This window comes from Chlorocebus sabaeus, chromosome 14 (assembly GCF_047675955.1).
Source record: "Chlorocebus sabaeus isolate Y175 chromosome 14, mChlSab1.0.hap1, whole genome shotgun sequence".
Classification (NCBI taxonomy): Eukaryota; Metazoa; Chordata; class Mammalia; order Primates; family Cercopithecidae; genus Chlorocebus; species Chlorocebus sabaeus.
Window position 1 is genome coordinate 33,546,607 of NC_132917.1, and position 8,523 is coordinate 33,555,129.

Sequence of the window (8,523 nt, forward strand, 5' to 3'; positions counted from 1 at the left end):
GATGAGGAGTGGCAATTTCTAGGAAAGTGGTGCAGGGAAGACAGTTCTACAGCAAATACTCTCAAAATCCAGAATCCGACAGGACCAGGCCAAAGGTCCAGTAAGAGTATTAATCAATATGGTGATTATGTGCAATAATAAAAATAGCCAACTTTTACTGAGCCCAACCAGTACTGTGCCAAGTGTTTTATATACATTATCTCCTTTAATCATCACAACTCTTAAGAAGTAAGTAGTAGTATTCTTATTTTATAAGTCAGAAACCAAGCTCAGTATACCCTGTACAGTTAATTACTATACATACTACCTTACATAATAACTGGCCTATTTTTATAGAAGTATAACATGAAACTGGGCGCAGTGGCTCACGCTCTTAATCCCAGCACTTTGGGAGACCGAGGTGGTCGGATCAGAGGTCGGCTCGGAGGCCTGAGGTCAGGAGTTCAAGACCAGCCTGGGAAACTTGGTGAAACCCTGTCTCTACTAAAAATACAAATATTTGCTGGGCATGGTGGTGGGCACCTGTAATCCCAGCTACTCAGGAGGCTGAGGCAGGAGAATCGCTTGAACCCAGGAGGCGGAGGTTGCACTGAGCCGAGATCGCGCCACTATAGTCCAGCCTGAGCTACAGCATGAGACTCCATCTCAAAAAAAAAAAAAAAAAAAAAAAAAAAGATAGCATGATGTGAGGTGATTGAGGAGATTTATTACATGCTAGTGCAAATTAACTCTTTCTAATACTCTTTTATTATCAGCAAAGCAAATGGCTGCTACATGCAAAGGGCTGTGTGAGGTATGTTAATATGCTTTGTGATCATGCATAGTTTTTTATTTGAGTGCTTAAAGTTGTCAACTGTCTGTATTTCTGTCCCAATTGTATAGAGTGAGACAGAGATATACAAAATGACTTATAGAAAGTCCAATGTAAAGCCAAAGTGAAGAAGACAAGTGAAAATACAATTTAGGTTTCTGATTGCCCAGATTTTCTGATGCCCCTACCTCTTTTCACTTGAGTAGCTACAGAGAGTTTCTATTTCTATAGGAAAAAAATTGACTCCATGGTTCTGAATAATAACTGATACCTTCTACACTGTTTTATGATGCTGGAGAGGAATTGACAATATATAAAATTTCAGAAAACTATGAAGAAGAAAGGCATTTCATAACCTTGGACACAGCAGCAGCGCCGCCATAAATATATTTATCTCAATTTGATTTAACACAATATGATTTAACTCAAGGGCAAAAAAAGGATAAACTAGGATGGTTGTACCCCTGATTCTGATATGACTGCAATCTCACTGACCAAATATTAGCATATCTAAGGAGGCATGATGATTTGGACCCCAAACAGCTTCGTTCTAACCTTGCTTCTCGTCTGTTTATTACTTGTAGAATTTTTTTTAGCCTTGGGTGTTTCCTCCTTTATGAAATGAAAATGTTAATAACAACTACCTTCACTATCTCACAAGTTTACCTTGCAAATCAACTGAGATAATTTATTTGAAAACACCATAGACACTAAAAGTATTACACAGTCTTTATCTTTTGTAATTAGCACTTACTTCAGTAATTCAAAAACTATAGTGAATTATAAAATGAATACCCCTGTATCTACCACACAGCCTAAGAAATAATGAATTGCTGGGCTGGGCGCGGTGGCTTACGCCTGTAATCCCAGCACTTTGGGAGGCTGAGGCAGGAGGATTGCCTGAGCTTAGGAGTTCGCAACCAGCCTGGGCAACACGGTGAAACCCCATCTCTACTAAAATACAAAAAATTACCCAGATGTGGTAGTATGCGCCTGTAGTCCCAGCTACTCGGGAGGTTGAGGCAGGAGAGTTGCTTGAGCCCAGGAGGCGGAGGTTTCAGTGAGCCGAGATCGCGCCATTGCTCTCCAGCCTGGGCAACAGAGTAAGACTGTGTCTCAAAACAAACAACAAAACAAAAAAATAAATAACAGATTGCTCATTTCAGGTCCCTCTCATCTCACCCTGGTTATATATTTCCCTGATCCAGTCACTCACCTTTTATTTCTGTAATTAATGATCTTGAATTTATTTAGCATTCCCAAAGGTAAACAATTAGTAAATAATTAGAAATAATTTTGCAACAGATACATATTTCTCTATGCAATTTATAAGCAACCCTTGTACACACAGTATAATATAAATTATATCATGCTGGGGCATTCTTATGCCACCTACCTTTTTCACTCAAATTATTTTTGCAGAATTTGTCCATGTTACATGATAATAGCTCATTTACATAATCATGTTAGATCATCATAGCTCAGCTTATTTTTGGTGGTGTATAGTATTCCATTATAAGACCAATCCATATACTTATTCATTCTCTCATTGTTAAAAAATTAACTTGTTTTTTGTTTTCTTTTAAAATTTATTTTTGTATATAATTCTGCAGTCCATGTTCTTTTGAATTAAAAATAATTAAATTTTTGTAGAGGTGGGAGTCTCACTTTGTTGCCCAGGCTGTTCTCAAACTCCTGGGCTCAAGTGATCCTCCTGCCTCGGCCTCCCAAAATGCTGGGATTACAGGCTTGAAACACCACGCCCAGCCCCAGTTCATGTTCTTTTAAAATTACTTTGTGCATACAGCTTTGTTCCTGCTCAAGTAAGGGTCTTCTTTTTTTTATTTTAGATATTTTTATTTCTCCAAATTTGTTGTTTGTCAAGAGTAACTGAAATAAAAAAAAAAATTGAGTCCCATCCTCATCATCATGGAAATGGCTTTAAGAGAAAACTGGTCAGATGAACATTATTGCTTCTCATTTTCAACCAGCAAATAGTTTCCATGGATAAATTGACAGCCAGGAGTCTGTCAAGAATGCTCAAGACATGTTATATAATACAACATGCCTGTTCACGGGAAGAAAAATCCTAGAAAACAGCTTTTGTGTACTTCTTGATTTCATTATACAAGACAAGCACAAAAGCACCATCTGTGCCTCTGAGAATATTGGATCATACTCCCTTGAAGAAAGCTTTGCCTCCTACATCACGAGCACTCTTCCTCCAGCAGTCAAGCATGCCTGTGTGCATGGTATCAGTTCCTTTGCGCCCTGACTGCATCATCATGTGGTGGCGAATGGTGTCCAATGGATAGGAAGTCAACCCAGCAACAGCAGTGACAGTCTCTGTGATCATCCAGCTGATGACAATGGGAATGTTCTTGGGATCCGGAAGCATTCCCTTTGCAGTGTCATAGATACAGAAGTAGGCAGCTAGGTAGATGCTAATACCCTGCACAGACACGTTAAAGCCTTGGTACAGGCACTTAATCCCATTAGATTTGTAGATCTTAACCAGGCAGTCACCGAGGCCTCGGAATTCCCTTTCAGCTCCAGCTTTACCCACATCGGCTGCTAGACGAGTAAGGGCAAAATCAAGAGGGTACACAAAACACAAGGATGTGGCCCCAGCGGCACCACCTGATGCCAGATTCCCTGCAAAGTAGTGCCAAAACTGGGTCCTCTTGTCCACATCACCCAGGAAGATCTGCTTGTATTTATCTTTGAAGGTGAAGTTGAACGCCTGGGTGGGGAAGTATCTGATGACATTGGCCAGGTTACTGCGCCAGAAGGACAGGACTCCCTGCTCCTTGGATATGTGGACCACACATTCTATGATGCCCTTGTATTGCTTATCTGCGGTGATCTGTTTGCTGGCATGCTGCACCTGCAGCAGCAGCTTGACCTGCTCAATGGGTGCTACCGCCATCTTGGACATGGCTGCGGCCACTCCACCTGCCAGGAAGTCCTTGGCAAAGGACACGGCGGCATCTGTCATGTTGAAAGGAAAGACGAGGCAGGCTGCTGCGGGACGGGACTGGGCTGGGAACTGGCTTTGACTCTGGGGCTGTGGGGAGGACCATTTTAATGTCCTACACCTCTTATATCAGGAGCCATGGAGGTGAGATATGCATCCTCCTCAGTGTTTTGTTGTTGCTGTGAGACCCTTCTCCCTCTCTCCTACTTAGACTCTATAAGATCTGAATGTCCTAACAGACCATCACTCCCACTGTCCCCACTGTTGAGTTGTCTGCTTTCTCCCACTTCATTGTCCCTATTTCTCAATGATTTTTGTCAATGGCAGCCTTTTTTCTTTCTTTCTTTTTGTTTTTTTTGAGATGGAGTCTTGCTCTGTTGCCCAGGCTGGAGTGCAGTGGCGCGATCTTGGCTTACTGCAAGCTCTGCCTCCCAGGTTCACGCCATTCTCCTGCCTCAGCCTCCCCAGCAGCTGGGACTACAGGTGCCCTCCACCACACCCGGCTAATTTTTTGTATTTTTTAGTAGAGACGGGGTTTCACCGTGTTAGCCAGGATGGTCTCGATCTCCTGACCTCGTGATCTACCTACCTCGGCCTCCCAAAGTGCTGGGATTACATGCGTGAGTCACCGCGCCCGGCCCAGCCTTTTTTCTTAATTAAAAATTTTAATTTTTGTGGGTACATAGTACCAGTACATTGTATATATACTGTCAGTCTTTTGAACAACATTCCTGGGCTAGGCGCGTTGACTCACGCCTGTAATCCCAGCACTTTGGGAGGCCTAGACAGGTGGATCATGAGGTCAGGAGATGGAGATCATCCTGGCTAACATGATGAAACCCCGTCTCTACTAAAAATACAAAAATTAGCCGGGCATGGTGGCGGGCGACCGTAGTCCCAGCTATTTGAGAGGCTGAGGCAGGAGAATGGCGTGAACCCAGGAAGTGGAGTTTGCAGTGAGCCAAGATTGCGCCACTGCACTCCAGCCTGGGCAACAGAGAAAGACTCCATCTCAAAAAAAAAAAAAAGCCACAAAAAACAAAAAACAAACAAACAAAAACCCCCCAACATTCCTGCCTTAATTCTTGGTAATTTTAATATCCAAATAAATGATTCTTCTACCACCATGGCGTTGAATTTGTTCAATTCCTCCCCTTCAGCCTATTTCAGCGACTCACTCACATGGTCATAGCACAGAATTTCCATCACCTTTTCATAATTGCAGGTTCAAACATTCCACCTTGTGTTTGCCTTGTCCTGTCTTGCTCGTTTTAGTCTCACCACCTGAACAAACTCCAGGATCTACAATCCACTGCCTGGTGCAACTTTTCAGTATCCCTGATTCACGCTCATGTGCTTTTGACTCTTCCCACAGTTTAAATTCCATCATCAATCATTATAGCCATTTCCTCACATACACCCTCAACACCCTTTCCCCTCTCCTGCGGTGATTACTTGCTTGGCAGAACTTTGATCCTGGTGAAGTCCAACTGTCCTTCTACTTTGCATCATCACAGCAGAAGAAAAATACATAGCATGCTTACTGGTCTCACTTTAAGTTCATCCTTAGTGTCAATGGATCTTTCATGCTGTCTGACAGTCTTGTTTCCCTTGTCTATTTCTTACTCTACTGTGACTGTTTTACACTTTCTCTTCTCAAAACTCCAACACCTCACCCACGCTCCTCACTATCATCTGATGAACTGCTTCTTATTTTACTGGGGACATAGCAAAATAGAACTTCCACAAGCTCCTGCTACATCCACTACCTATCGGCGTCTATGCCCCTGTACCCTGTGTTCCCTCCTGGCTACTATAAAATGACCATCTGTGCTTCTGTATAAATCTGAGCCATATACTTCACATAATGCCATTTGCTTTCATGTACTCAAGCACATAAACGTGCAGGAGTTTCTCACATTTCAGTTCTTGAAACAAATAAAAGCATGCATACATACACAAAAATTTCTGCATCTCTCTTGTCCCTCTAGCTACTACCTCATTTCTTGGTTTCTACTGGGTTCAAACCTCCATCACCTCTCCTGTAACAAGACTTCTGACTTCCTACTTCCACGCTGCACCCTTATAGGCAAGTTTTTATTATAGTGATACGGTTTGGCTGTGTCCCCACCAAAATCTCATCTTGAATTGTAGTTCCCATAATAAGCATGTATCACGGGAGGGACCCCGTGGGAGGTAATTAAATTAGGGGGCAGTTATCTCCGTGCTGTTCTCATGATAGTGAGTGAGTTCTCACAGCATCTGATGGTTTTATAAGGGGCTTTTCCCCCTCTTCACTCCTCACTTCTCCTTGCTGCTGCCATGTGAAGAAGAATGTTTTGGCTTCCCCTTCTGCCATGATTGTGAGTTTCCTGAGGACTCCCCAGCCATGAGGAACTGTGAGTCAATTAAACCTCTTTTCTTTATAAATTACCTAGTCTCAGGGATTTCTTCATAGCAGCATGAGAACAGTTTAATACATATAGCAACCAGAGTGACTCTGTTAAAAATTTAAATCAAATCACTCTTCTGTTCAGAACTCTTCAATGGTTCTCCGTCACACTCAGAGTAAAATTCAAAGTCCTTTAAAGTCCTGCAAGGACCCAACCATCTAGCTGCTTATGACTTCTTTGATCCAGTCTCCTACTGCTTACCTCTTGCTCACTCTGTCTTGTTACGCTGAAGCCTGCCAAGCATGCCCTGACCTCAGGTATTTTGCACTTGCTTTACCACTTGCCTGAAATTCTCTTCCCCCATATATCCACAGGACATTCTCCCTCACCTCCTTCAAGTTTTTGTTTAAAGTATCATCTTCTCAATGTGTTCTTCCCTGAATATCCAAACAAAATTGCAGTTCCTGCCCCCAGCTTTCCCTATACCACTTTCCTGCTTTATTTTTCTCCATAGCATTTATCATATTCTAGTATAACATACACTCATTTACTAATTTTATCTATCATCTGTCTTCCATGACTATAATATAAGAAAGGCTCATGAGAGCTGAACCTTTGGTCTCTTGTTTTTATTGTTTGTTTGATTTGTTTGTTTTTTTGCAGTATCCACAGTAAGTGCCCAATACTTTTTTTATTTTGTTTTTTGTTTTTTGAGACGGAGTCTCGCTCTGTTGCCAGGCTGGAGTGCAGTGGCGTGATCTCAGCTCACTGCAACCTCTGCCTCCTGGGTTCAAGCAATTCTCCTGCTTCAGCCTCCCAAGTAGCAGGAATTACAGGTGCGTGCCACCACGCCTGGCTAATTTTTTGTATTTTTAGTAGAGATGAGGTTTCACTGTATTATGCTGGATAGTCTCAATCTCCCGACCTAGTGATCTGCCCAATGTGGCCTCTCAAAGTGCTGGGATTACAGTTCTGAGCCACCATGAAATATTTCTTAAATGTGAAGGTTGTATATTGTTTCTTAGAATTATTTATAGGTATCTTTCAGAATCTTCTGTTATTAAACAGAATATTATTTAAAACTGCATTACCTAACTATGTGTATGAAAATGATTGCATTTTGTACATAAATCTTGTATTTAGTAAACTGGCTAAATTATTCATTGTTCTACAAAATTTTCTGTGAATTCTGTGGCTTTATGAATAAAAATGTTTATCTTTAGATAATTAATAGTTTTGCTTCTTTCTAATCTTTGCTTTAACTTCATGTGTGAGTTTATCTGGGTGATGCATAGTCATGTTGGAAGGCAGAAATGATACTGAGAAACTTGACTTGTTCCTGATTTTAAAGGGCATGCTTTTAAGGTTTAATCATTAACTATGATTTAACACATCCATTTATAGTAGATATGATTTCTTAGATTAAGGGAATTCCCTTCTCTTCCTAGTTTTTAAATTTGTTTTTGAATCATTCATTGGTATTAGATGATTTTTTTTCCTACAATTATTGAGAGTGTTATGTGGTGTTTTAAAATGTTAAATCTTTTAAATGAACAGATTTTATCTTTAGAATTTCTAAGGTTGAACCATTCTTGCGTTTATGTGGCAAATCCAACTTGTTCATGATGTGTTATTTTAAAAAATATTGTTGGGTTTAGCTAGTTGATTACTTACAATTTTGTGACTATGTTCATGAAAATATTGGCCCATAATATTCTATTTTTAGATTGTTCTTGCCTGGTTTTGATTTCAGTTATACTAGCTTCTTGGTAAGCATTTACTTTTTTTTTTTTCTATTCACTGCAGAATTTCCACCATGTTGGAATGATCTTTGACTTGACAGTTGATTGGAATCACCTGTAAAGTATCAGGGAATGGAGATTTCATGTGTAAATGTGTTTTAACTATGATTCAACATCTCTAAGGATTCCAAAAAAATTTTAGATGTTCTATCTTTTTTTTTTTTCAGTTTGGCAAGTTACGTATTATTTTCTCAGAAATTGTACATCATAGCTAGACTTTCAAGTTTACTGGCTTAATATACAAAATCCTTCTTTTCTTTTTAATTTTGACTGTAGTTAGTAGATTACCTTTTTGCTACTAATAGAATTTTTTTCTTTTTTGAGATGGAGTCTTGCTCTGTCACCCACGGACTGGAGTGCAATGGCGCAATCTTGGCTCACTGCAAGTTCCACCTCCCAGGCTCCCGTCATTCTCCTGCCTCAGCCTCCCGAGTAGCTGGGACTACAGACATGCACCACCATGCCTGGCTAATTTTTTTTTTTTTGTATTTTTAGTAGAGATGGGGTTTCACCATATTAGCCAGGATGGTCTCGAGCTCC

General features: G+C 40.7%; 1 pseudogene; it reads right to left on the reverse strand.

The window, feature by feature from the left end:
• Positions 1-2,930: 2,930 nt before the first annotated feature.
• Positions 2,931-3,961, reverse strand: LOC103220507 (ADP/ATP translocase 2 pseudogene; annotated as a pseudogene).
• Positions 3,962-8,523: the final 4,562 nt, after the last annotated feature.